This window comes from Rutidosis leptorrhynchoides, chromosome 2 (genome assembly GCF_046630445.1).
Source record: "Rutidosis leptorrhynchoides isolate AG116_Rl617_1_P2 chromosome 2, CSIRO_AGI_Rlap_v1, whole genome shotgun sequence".
In the NCBI taxonomy this organism is placed as follows: Eukaryota; Viridiplantae; Streptophyta; class Magnoliopsida; order Asterales; family Asteraceae; genus Rutidosis; species Rutidosis leptorrhynchoides.
Window position 1 is genome coordinate 144,891,507 of NC_092334.1, and position 13,671 is coordinate 144,905,177.

At 37.0% G+C, this 13,671-nt stretch overlaps 1 non-coding gene across 1 annotated transcript; it reads left to right on the forward strand.

Annotated features, from left to right (window-relative positions):
* The first annotated feature begins 10,550 nt into the window (after positions 1 to 10,550).
* On the forward strand, positions 10,551 to 10,657 carry LOC139894805 (small nucleolar RNA R71). Its single transcript, XR_011775287.1, has one exon. It is a non-coding gene; the product is annotated as a small nucleolar RNA R71 (small nucleolar RNA).
* Positions 10,658 to 13,671: the final 3,014 nt, after the last annotated feature.

Consider the following 13,671-nt stretch of genomic DNA (forward strand, 5'->3'; position numbering starts at 1 on the left):
AAGAGTAATTCATAGATTTTTAGCCAATTCGATTACACAACGAGGCAAGAACAAAGAAAAGGTAAATGAACAGGATTTGTTTTACCACATGTGTATTCAAGACCCACAAAGCGCTGTAAGTATACCTTATTGTGTGGGTTATTATTTATCAGCTATGGTTAGGGGGATGAGACCGCATAGCATAATAGGAGGTGGTATATTTATTACTTTGATTGCTGAATATCTCGGTGTGGATATAAGTCGGGGGGGATTATTAGTCGAAGAACCAGAACCCCGCGATACAATAGGTTTAAATGTATACCATGGTGCTAAAGTTTTAAAGAGGCGAAATAACGCCGCAGTACGATATAATGGTAGACATCCACAGGTTGAGAGAAACCAACAACCAGGTAATGTGGGAGGAGGAAATGAAATGACAGAAATGCAAAGGTTTATAGCTTCACAAGAGTATGAAAATTCTAGACATAGAGTATTTGAAGATTGGCAAGTTCATCAAAACCAAATCATAGCTCATTGCCAACATGTAGGTAGAAACTATATTCCTACTCCATCGCCCGTATTTCCTCCCTGGTCTATAGAGATCCAACCACCGTATCCTACGTATAACCCAGCCGAAGCATTTTATAACACATATGGTTATGCATGGAACCCCTACTGGTATCAGTATCATCCCTAGTCTACTTAGTTTTATTTATTTTATTATTTGTAATGTTGATACATTTAATACTTATGTTAATATTGTAATAGTTTTTATAATTTTCTAATTTTTTTATTAGATTTTAATAATTTTTGAATGTGGGGTAATATACCAAACTTCAAAAATATGTATATATGTTTGCAGTTTATCTTATGTACACAACAGGGTAAAACAACGCATTTTCAAAGACTGGCATTAAGTTCAGCAAAAAAAAACAATTTTTAACGACAAGATGCAAAATATATGTGAAATAACAACAAGACGGAATGAACAAATGATGTGCACCATTTATCATTCAACACAAACAACAATATGTTTGGAAACTTTGGTAAAATTTAATCATTTCTACGCTAATCACCCTTAATAATTTAAATTGTTACTGATTTCTTGCAAATGAGGGCATTGCAAGATCTTAAGTGTGGGAAGGGGTTAAATTCTTTCGGATTTTAAAATTTTTACTTTATACACTTGGTTACCATTAGAAATACTAGTAAAGTAGTAGTTGTATTAGAATCTAGTGCTCTCTGATAATAAAGAACAGCCCTAGTCTTATATACTGACTACCCAATTCTAGTAAAAATTTTAAAAATTTTCAATTAAATGAACTCAAAATCATGTTTATACATATTTATGAACGATAAAACTAGGTGTTAACACCGAAATTATTGTTACCTCGGAAAGGACATAAATTGAGAAACAAACCAAAATGTTAAAATTCATTTAAAATGGAATAGAGGACAATAAAAAGGAAAATAAAAGCCAAGTGTGGGAAAATTTACCAAGATATTTTAAACATATGTCACATATTTCTGTAACAAATAACTGAAAATACTTTTACTTTGGACTAAACTAAACTGTTTTACCCGATGAAAGAAAAGAAGAGATGGATCTACACGATGAATCAATTCCATCATTAAAAGGAAGTAAAGTCTTCCGAAAAAGAAACGCGCTTCTTGATTTAGGTCAGGAAGTTGTCGTCCAGACCAGCTGTAGGTTGACGAAAAATCTAGAAAAGTCATCACTAAAATCAGCAGGAAATCCATGGACCTCAGCATAAAACAGGGTCGCCAAGTGGTCAGATTTATCCTAACCATGAGAAGGATTTATCTCGTACAATGGGGGGCACCGTGCAAATTAGCTTGATAAGACTAATGAATCAGATCCCCAGAAAGGATAATCTCCTTAAAAAAATTAAAAAGCGGCTTTTAAGACTGATATTACTCAATCCTTGAGATTGACCTTAAAGATTGAGAATTCAAACTCATGGAATTCAATGATATCTAAACTCGAGCTTGAACGAGAAAATATTTTGATAAAATTACAAACCGATTTGTTTTCTGAAAACCCTATTTTCAATGCGTTCATTACCATTGAACGTAAAATCCTAGGAATTCACCTGGAATTCATTAGGTCACCTGAACCAAATCGGGTGTCAACCGTAAGAACGGTGGTTGCATAGCATGTCAAAGACAGGACCTTATGCCAGACCGAAAAATCATAAGGGTGAGCTTTACTATTGCTCCTACCAAGGATAGTAATTGCTTCCGACACGTTATAGACCATAATTAAAAGCATGTCAGGGGACATTGCCTTAACAGTTGCTTGTTCAATGCTTTCCTTTACAATCGGACGGTAGTTTATTGAAAGGTAATATTCAGAGCAAGTATACTGGACGTGTTGCTTTCCTAATACAAGGTTAGCAAGTGGGTGATACAAAACCGCAAGTTTTGAGCTAAAATTTTCAAATCTGAAACCCACCAAACCCACAAAAATATTTTGCAAACACCGGTGAAGGGTTATTCCGGAAAACTTATCTAGGGTAAAAGCTAGATTAAAATTTTCAAAAGATCAAATGTTTTCATAAAGATCCAATTTCCTTAATGGATCTAAATTTTATAGTCATGTGGGACTGTAAACCATATCATTACTACCATTGCCGTATAGAAATCAATGATGTACAAAGTGTGAAGAATAAAGAAGTGATTCTAGTATTTCAAGACTATATTGCTTGAGGACAAGCAACGCTCAAGTGTGGGAATATTTGATAATGCTAAAAACGAACATATATTTCATAGCATTATTCCTCAAGAAATACAAGCTTTTAGTTGCAATTGTTCTATTTAAAAGTGATATTCGTTTAAATAATAAAAGGTGAAGACAAAAGACAGATTCGACGAATTGAAGACGCAAAGGTCCAAAAAGCTCAAAAGTACAAAATACAATCAAAGAGGTTCCAATTATTGATAAGAAACGTCTCAAAATTACAAGAGTACAAGATTCAAAACGTAAAGTACATGATATTAAATTGTACGCAAGGACGTTTCAAAAATCCGGAACCAGGACCAGAGTCAACTCTCAACGCTCGACGCAACGGACTAAAAATTACAAGTCAACTATGCACATGAATATAATATAATATATAAATAATTCTTAAAAATTATATATATATATTATATTAATATTTAAAATCGTCGGCAAGAAAGAAGCCAAAGCTGGTGAGCTGGAATTTCAAACTCCGCGACTCGCGGAGTTTGAAGGCAAAAAATGCCGCGAGTCGCGGAGCTTCCCTGGACTCAAATCCCTATAAAAGCAAACGAATTCTGATCTTTTTTATCATAATATATCTATACCTCTCTCAATATATACGTAGTATATATTTATATTTATATTTTAATTTTAATTTTAATTTTAATTCTAATAATAAGGGTATGTTAGCGAATGTTGTAAGGGTGTAAGTCGAAATTCTGTCCGTGTAACGCTACGCTATTTTTAATCATTGTAAGTTATGTTCAACCTTTTTACATTAATGTCTCGTAGCTAAGTTATTATTATGCTTATTTAATCCGAAGTAATCATGATGTTGGGCTAATTATTAAAATTGGGTAATTGGGCTTTGTACCATAATTGGGGTTTGGACAAAAGAACGACACTTGTGGAAATTAGACTATGGGCTATTAATGGGCTTTATATTTGTTTAACTAAATGATAGTTTGTTAATGTTAATATAAATATTTACAATTGAACGTCCCTATAAATAACCATATACACTCGATCGGACACGATGGGCGGGGTATTTATATGTACGAATAATCGTTCATTTAACCGGACACGGGAATGGATTAATAGCCACTAGAATTATTAAAATAGGGGTGAAATTATGTACAAGGACACTTGGCATAATTGTTAACAAAGTATTAAAACCTTGGGTTACACTCAGTCGACATCCTGGTGTAATTATTAAACAAAGTATTAAAATCTTGTTACAGTTTAAGTCCCCAATTAGTTGGAATATTTGACTTCGGGTATAAGGATAATTTTACGAGGACACTCGCACTTTATATTTATGACTGATGGACTGTTATGGACAAAAACCAGACGGACATATTAAATAATCCAGGACAAAGGACAATTAACCCATGGGCATAAAACTAAAATCAACACGTCAAACATCACGATTACGGAAGTTTAAATAAGCATAATTATTTTATTTCATATTTAATTTCCTTTATTTTATATTTAATTGCACTTCTAATTATCGCACTTTTATTTATTGTTATTATATTTAATTGCACTTTTAATTATCGTACTTTTTAATTATCGCAAGTTTATTTTATCGCACTTTTATTATTCGCAATTTCATTATCGTTATTTACTTTACGCTTTAAATTAAGTCTTTTATTTATTTAATATTTTACATTTGGTTTTAACTGCGACTAAAGTTTTAAAATTGACAAACCGGTCATTAAACGGTAAAAACCCCCCTTTATAATAATAATATTACTTATATATATATTTATATTTTTATAAAATTAAACTAATATAGCGTTAAGATTTGATTAAAAGATTTTCCCTGTGGAACGAACCGGACTTACTAAAAACTACACTACTGTACGATTAGGTACACTGCCTATAAGTGTTGTAGCAAGGTTTAAGTATATCCATTCAATAAATAAATAAATATCTTGTGTAAAATTGTATCGTATTTAATAGTATTTCCTAGCAAAATTTAATAGTATTTTATACCCCTTAGCTTTAACTATCAACTTCCCAATAACAGAGCCAATAATTACGTTCTTTTAGTTGGAAAAGCGATTGAGTTTAAAGCATAATCGGAAAGCATTTCAACAACATACACAAATCATAACATTATTTCGGCATTATAACTGCTTACATCATAGCATACACTAAAGATAACTACTCGCTAATCATGGCAACAATATCACATAACATAATGATAGAAGACATTATATAAAGATAAGGGATAGAAGTACCAGTAGATTAAAGGAGTTCCGAATACAAAAGTGACAACTTCAAGACTCCAGACCGCTCCTAATACAATCTTCGGCGTTCTTCCCCGGGTACTAGGTTTCCCGCACGGAGTCGAAGACCTTGAGAATATGACTAATATTGTACAAGAAAGAGAAAGAAGTGAATTGAAGTGTGTGTTGGAATGAATGACAAGGACCCTTTAAATAAGCATGATTTTTGCCTGCAAACGGCTGGCAGGCCGTTTTGCAAGCCGTTTGCAGGGCCCGTTTTCCAGGGCAAGCCGTTTAACGTGCCCGTTTGATCTGGGCGTATGGCAGGTCGTTTGCCATACTGACAAGCCATTTGGCACCCCGTTTGGCAAGCCGTTTGGCTTGCTGGTTTGCTGGATCGTAACTTGATTTGTTGTCTTTCACCGTTTTTGCTCTAGAATCTTCGTTTTAGTTCCGATTCTCTTGATTCTTTTTGCACCGTCTTCGTAATTACTTGTTCTTCGATTCTAACCTACAAAGTAGGTATTTTGCTGACAAAGTTCGAATCTTTCTTGTTTTGGGGCCTTATAACCGGGGTGAAAATGTGACTTTTTAGCCGATATCAAATATCCCACACTTAGACTTTGCTTGTCCTCAAGCAAACTCTCATTTCCTTAAGAAATCTTTACGGAGTTTCTTTTCTAATAGCCTAAGCAGTTTGCTTTTATTATAAGAGCAAAAATATAAGGTGAGTCATCGATGTTATGATTGAAACTATCTCTGCAAGCATGCGAGGAGGTTACATGGCATAGGCTAGCTTTTACGGGTCACTCAAATCACACAAGTGTTTAGGGTTCCCTATAGATCTAAGGAATGAATTCACTCATAGCCAATCATGCTGCACCCATCGTCATAGGCTTGATAAATACTCAAATCCTTGCTTCTAATGCGAGAACTGTAGTAATCTTAGCTTCTAGGTCATTTGTCAATGATGGAAGAGAATTTTGGAGTGGTAGTGAAGTTGTTTTTGAGGGGTGAGAGAAAATGGTAACGTAGTCTTTATACATACTTTTATTCGGATAGATAGGAGTGCTGAAATGTTTGAGAAGCACTTTTGAACTTTTCTTCATTTTGATAATCATTTTCGGTCAAGTTCTTCTTGGCATTTCTCTTTATAAGTTCTGCTTCTTTTTTACAGAACTTTAAAAAATACATACATACATATATATATATATATATATATATATATATATATATATATATATATATATATATATATATATATATATATATATATATATATATATATATATATATATATATATATATATATACATATATATGTATATATATACATATATATGTATATATATATATGTATATATATACATATATATGTATATATATATATGTATATATGTATGTATATATATATATATATATATATATATATATATATATATATATATATTTTGGAGACTTCATCTCGAGAAACTTTTTGCCGGTAAACTTTTTCAAGACCTTTGCCATGATACTTGAGGGGTTTATAACGTCGGGTTTTTGGAAGGAATCTCATTTTCTGGATTTTTCAAGTAATAGTAAAGATGATGTGGATATGGTGGTGGAGTAGAAGTAGTGTAGGTGCGGAAGGTTTATTTTTGACAAATGGCTAGCTTTTCTGATTATAACCGAATCACGTTTCGCTGCTTTGGAAATGTAGATCTAAAGCAAGTTCTGATTCTGAGCACAGACATCGGCACTTCTCAACGAAAAATAGTAAAGCATTAAAGATGAATGCTGGTCTTATTTGGGGTACCTCACCATAATCAATTTAGGTCGATAATGCCTTAGTCATGCAATGCTCTATTAGAGATTTGGTTCAACCTAAGAAGATTTCCACCCTACTTAAGCCTTACTTTTATTGACAAACGTTTCAGGTTTTCAAAAATACTTTTTCGAAAAGGCTTTCTCTTGTAAAAATTTTGAAATTTGGCTTAAGAACTTGGAATCTTCGTAATGGGTTATTTTAATACAGCATAAAAGGATTATACCAACATCCCACACTTAGACGAACATTGTCTTCAATGTTCCTAGTGTATCCCACACTTAGGAGTTTTAGTTGAAGATTTAGGAGTATTTGTCTAGTGTTTAAGTGGGTTGAAATCCCACACTTAGTGATAAGCTAGGATGTGGCATAGTTTGAATCTTGAACTAGTAGCGGAAAGAAAGAAATACCCCTAGCAGATGCGGCTGACTTTCAGTCCTTGCGTCTTTTATTGATCGGCCCATTTGTCATCCTTTATTCTTCTACTCTACGTTATTGCACGGGTTGCCTCCCAAGAAGCGCTTTGTTTAAGGTCGTTGGCTCAACCGTATTGACGCTTTAAAAAGCAAACATTCCTTACTGATGGTTGTAATCTTGGTCTTCTCGAGGGAATGTGAGTCTTGGTAGGTAAATCCTGAGAAAGTGTTGGACCAATAGTGGTAGAAGATCCGGTACTTCTCTTGAAGATCTTCTAAAAGATAAGAAGTGCGCAGTTTCGGCTCTTGATAAGTCTTGACGTCCGATGAGAATATGATCCACGGCTCTGCTGGTTGACCCATGAATGTCAATCATAGAGGCAGTGCTGGTGGTGATTGTTTCTCTGATGGGATGTTCATTTTGGAGGTCTTCAAACAATGTTAGAAACTGTATCTTTAGAATCTCGAAGTCTTCGGAATGGTGATCTCCACAGTAAGAGTTTGTAGCTTTGCACATATTTGTTAGAAGACGAAGCTGAAAAGAAGTGAACAGCAATCCTGATCCGAGCATTAATGTCACCGTCTTTGAGTATATCTCCCGACATCCGACTTTGAATGTGAAACTTGATTCTGTGGATTCGTGGAAGATACGTGATATCTGCTTCGTAACATAGGTGGCAATGTTGACTCGATCTGGTTCTAGATGAGAGAACGGATTGTTGCGCCTTACTTCCTCCGTAACAGCGTCTCGTAACTCTTTGATAATCAGATCAGCATGGTGATCAATTGTTACGTAAATCACTAGTCTGTCTGGTGTGCTTTCGAAATTATCTCTTTCCAAGAGAGCGAAAAAGCTGTGAATATCCTCGATCATTTTCAAATCAGAGTGATAAGTCGGGCGTCCGGTGGAAAGATCCATGTGCTTCCGGATGAGAGTCAGTAGTGCTCGTTGGTTTGCGAAGAACGGAAGTGCAGATCCGGCTAAGGTGTTATAAACCTTAGAGTAAATGATCTTCTGATCTCGACAGAATTTTATCTCAAGAATAGTGCGAACCACTGAATTGTGCTCTCGTTACCTTTCTTCTCGGTAGATATGATCGTGAAGAGAATTGATAAAGTCTTGAATGCGTTCTTTTAGGATTTCCACATCATTGTCTTCTCTTTGGAGATGAAGGTTGTGCTCTTCTCAGATAGCCATAATTCGTTCTGTTAAGCGTAGCGTAAAATCAATTGTTGATTTACGGATGGCTTCGAGAATATCTTCAAATTCATCGGTATCATTGATGAAGGTTATCATGTCTGCGCATGTAGATATAAGCGGATTCCGATTTGAAGAAGAGTCCGACTCCCCTTGATCTGGTTCGGTTGGAGAGTGTGAGTTATTCAGAATGTCTTCATGTTGCTCTTCCTCGTCATCATCAGTATAATGTTCTTCTGAGGATGCGTCTGATGAACGGGTTTCTTCAGTATTCTGATTCTCCACTTTGATACTTGCAGGATCAATTTCTATATCCTTAACCTCAGCCTTGTCAGTCTTCTTCTTGAAGCGAATGATTAAAATGTGATCTTCCGCCTCAAGCCTCATTAATTCTCCGTGATGCTCAATGCTCAGAGAGGGTATTGTCGCAGTTTCTTTTACGTCTTCCATTTCCTCTTCCTCTTCAGATTCCTCCTCTTCCTCTATTTATTCGCTGGGATCCTCTTCTTCCATTTCTGGGTCATCAACAGACTGTGATTCGACACCCATCTCGATATCATCGGCCAGTGGTGAAGACTCGTCATCGGAAGTGATCCGTCTGGTGGAAATAGCAAACATCTCTGCATGTCCAGAAAGATCAGTTGGTCGGTCAATTTTGAAGGTAACGCTCTCCCCATGTGATCGTAAGATCAAGGTTTGATTGTACACATCAATGACAGTCCTAACTGTATTCATGAAAGGTCTTCCTAACACTATTGGTGTGTGTAGGTCTTCCTTAATATCCATTACTACGAAATCCGTAGGATACAAGAATTTGTCGACTTTCACCAAGACGTTCTCAACTATGCCCTTAGGATATCGAATTGTGTGATCGGCAAGTTGGATTGTCATTTTAGTTGGTGACAAGTCTCCTAACTCTAATCTCTTGTAGCGAGAGTAGGGGATTAGGTTGATACTTGCTCCTAAATCTGCTAGTGCATGAGTGGTTCTAGATTGGTAGATTGAACACGGGAAAACGAATCGGCCTGTATCTCCTAGCTTTGGTGGTAGAGAGTTTCTGAGTAATGCATAGCATTCTTCACCCAGGGGAATTTTGTTAGAATCTGATATCCTCTCCTTTGTATAGAGAAGCCTTCGAATGTATCTCTTCTGGTTGGGAACTTTGGACATAGTGTCCAAGAATCTTCCATCAAGTTTGAAGGAATCAAGCTTGGATGGTTCCTCATGTAGCCTTCCAGGGTAGGGTACACGAACTGAAGTTGGCAGGGTCAGCTTCTGAGTATATGTTGATTTGTGCTTGAGCCTTGCTGACCTTCTCTGTGGTTCTTCCTCTGGGATTAAGGAATCCATTTGCTTTGCTTCTTCTATGTGGGGATTTTGGATAGTATTACTTGGTAACCTTCCCTGCGGTCGGGTTTCAAGGAGTTGTGATAACTTTCCGAGCTGCGTTTCCAGACTCTTGAGCAGAGCCAATTGATTTCTCATTAGTATTTCCGTCTGATCTTGTCTGGCTGTAGTTCTCAGATTTAGCTGTTGTTGTCCTTGAATGAACTGAGTTAACTGATCATCAGCTCTGAGAGTGGGGTTGGTTGCTTTTGTATTCTAGATGGTAGGGGAATTTTCCTCGACTGGTGAACTAGTGAGTGAAAGTGGTTGATCGTAGGTCAATTGAGATTGTTAGGCTAGATAAGGTGGATAGCGATAGCGAAAAGGCTGATTGCTTCGCTGAAATTGATTAACCCTATGTTGTTGATTGAATCCGGGATTTGGTGGACGAGCTGGGTATTGAATGTAACAGACTGAACCGTCAGGGTTTTCGTATTCAACTTGATATTCTTCATTAGGTTGCTGGTTGGTACAATTAACACAAGCCTGATCTCGGTTGACCTGCTGCGGCTGCGTCTTCAATTCTCCGAGTTGTTTAGCAAGAGATTCCATCTTATCTGTGAGGGATTTGATGGCCTCCGTTTGATTGTTAAGTGCAGAGAGTATTGCAGATGATGAAGTTGTTTCACCACTGTTCCAGTCATGATGATGCATTGTCATGTTCTCGAGCAATTCCCATGCTTCGTCTGCGGTTTGGTTCATCAGATTTCCTTGAGCTGCTGCATCGATCGTCGTCCTATAATTTACCGTATGACCATTGTAGAAGGAACAGATTTGGGCTGACCGTTCTAGCTGATGATTAGGGCATTTCTTCAGCAAGGTTTTGAATCGCTCCCATGCAGTGTAAAGAGATTCATCATAACTTTGTTTGAAGTTAATGATGTCATTCTTTAGTTTGGTTTGTTTAGAAGGAGTGAAATATTTGGTTAGGAATTTAGTAGCCATCTCCGTCCATGACGTGATGGAATCTTTTTCCAGTCATTCTAACCAGGTTTGAGCATGATGAGTGAGAGAATAGGGGAACAAGTATAGCCGGACTATATCTTGTCCTATCCCTGACTATTTGTAGGAGTTTGAAAGAGATATGAATTTATCAAGGTGAGAATTAGGATCGTCATTCGGTAATCCATGAAACTGCCAGCTATTCTGGATGAGCTGTATGATGTGATGTTTTAACTCGAACGAGTGTCCTTGAATCTCTGGAAATCTAATCGGTCCTCCTCGACCTTCAATCGAGGGTTTGGTATTCTCTGCTAAAGTAACGCGTAACGCCATTCGATTTCTGATTCGTGCTTCCTTGCGTGCTTTAGAGATTATTGCGTCTAGATCAGGTACGAATAACAACGGCCCTGGTCTAGGTCGGGTTTGGGTCATACACTGGGTATGCCTTTTTTGTTTTTAATTTTTAGCAAATAAACTAAATTTCTAAAGTAATGTAAGGTGATCTAAGCTAATCTAAGGTAGTATAATCTAAGGTAATCTAATCTAATTAGCTATCCTATGGTTGAATCTATTTTTGGTTCTGGCTACTGATTCCCTGGTATTTCGATAACAGAGCTCCGCACGAACTATTCAACAAACCAAGTGGCCAGGCCGACTACGGAGAGGCATGATCATTTTGGTTCCAATATAATTGGAGACTGTTCGGAAAATCCAACCAAGTCCATGTATAATTGTGTTTCTTAGACACCACCAAATGCTTGTGAATAAGTTTGATAGAGAGCAGTATTGTCTGATACCAATTCCCCGGCAGCGGCGCCAAAAACTAGTCTCCCTCTTGATATGGCCAAAACGGACGGTTTTATTTGTGCGGTGTTATTAGGTCGCAACACGTCAGAATCAACCATCAAGAGGGGAGGTACTATTTTAAATTTATATTTAGCGGGGCCTAAATTGTACTACTCCTTAGTATGAGTAAGGGAAGTATGACCTAGAGTCATATTTTTGAGATATCAGTAGAATCGAATCTATATTTAAGCCTAAGATAGTTATGGAGGAGTAGTGGTTACTTAATTTTTGGGATTTTCTAATTTATAAGACAGATAAAGTAAATGCGATAAAATTCGTAATTCAGATAAGGTTAAAGTAAGTGCATACTATGATTTCATCTGTTACTCTGCTGAGATTATGGAATGCTCGCTCATGAATAGTCAGAGGCCTTGTATTCATTACACTGGTCCTTAACGCCCCTGTCATAAGACATGTCACTGGGTACTGCGCTAGGCTTGAAGATTCTGAATAGACAGTAACGTCCCTTACCCCCGACGCCCGTGCAGTCTGACTACAGACATACACGTTCAGACGGCTCATCCAATTGAGCGACTCGGTTGGGTGACGTATTAACATTCCACAAAGGTCTAAACTTTCTTAAGCATAATAGAATACATGGTTTATCATATCCGAGAGACGTGATGTGTTTCAATGCTTTCGTTAATGATTGGTTTTAAAAGATAGTTAGGCCCTTAAAAAGAGTTCAACCATAAAGAACAACATGGCCAAGTCAAGCTAACTTCCATGAACACGTTCGGTTATCCTAACGGTCCAATCCTTTATGTGTCTAAACAAACAGTTCCTTAATTAACTAAGAATCCCTCAAGCGGGGTGTAATGCTTGAGACCACGTTATGGTGCAGTGTACTAATCAACACTGACCGGGTTCCATGGCTTTACTTAGCAGAGGTACAACTTACAACAACCGTTGTGCTTCAACGTGCACGTACGAAGTTTATATGCTTGGTGACTACACTAGCATGGTCTGGGACCGACAATGTACTAAGGGTCTAGTCAGATGTTTCACTACGAAAGAGTCCTCAGTTGAAATCCAAAGCTCGATAGACTTACTACAACCGGTGTGCCTCAGTTGATCTCACGTTGTATCTGATAGCCTTCTCTTACCAAGGGGTGACACAGATAGTGTACTCTGAATCGGGGTTCGCGACTTCCCAATAACAGAGCCAATAACGACGTTCTATTAGTTGGAAAAGCGATTGAGTTTAAAGCATAATCAGAAAGCATTTCAACAACATACACAAACCATAACATTATTTCGGCATTATAACTGCTTACATCATAGTATACACTAAAGATAACTACTCGCTAATCATGGCAACAATATCACATAACATAATCATAGAAGACATTATATAAAGATAAGGGATAGAAGTACCAGTAGATTAAACGAGTTCCGAATATAAAAGTGACAACTTCAAGACTCCAGACCGCTCCTAATACAATCTTCGGCGTTCTTCTCCGGGTACTAGGTTTCCCGCATGGAGTCGAAGACCTTGAGAGTATGACTAATATTGTACAAGAGAGAGAAAGAAGTGAATTGAAGTGTGTGTTTGAATGAATGACAAAGACCCTTTAAATAAGCATGATTTTTGCCTGCAAACGGCTGGTAGGCCGTTTGGCAAGCCGTTTGCAGGACCCGTTTGCCAAGGTAAGCCGTTTAATGTGCCCGTTTGATCTGGGCGTATGGCAGGCCATTTGCCATACTGGCAAGCCGTTTGGCAGCCCGTTTGGTAAGCCGTTTGGCTTGCTGGTTTGCTGGATCGTAACTTGATTTCTTGTCTTTCACCGTTTTCGCTCTAGAATCTTCGTTTTAGCTCCGATTCTCTTGATTCTTTTTGCACCGTCTTCGTAATTACTTGTTCTTCAATTCTAACTGACGATGTAGGTATTTTGCCGACAAAGTTCAAATCTTTTTGTTTTTGGGCCTTAATACCGGAGTTAAAACGTGACTTTTTAGCCGATATCAGTGTTGCCGGGCAGCTGCAGATGTTTGACACAGTGTCACTCTGATGTGTTTTGTAATAAACTATATGGTTAAATGGCTTGTAGTAATAACGTAACACCCATGTTTTGTGTAATCATATGTTTGTATAAATAATATATGATATGTAATTAATTAGT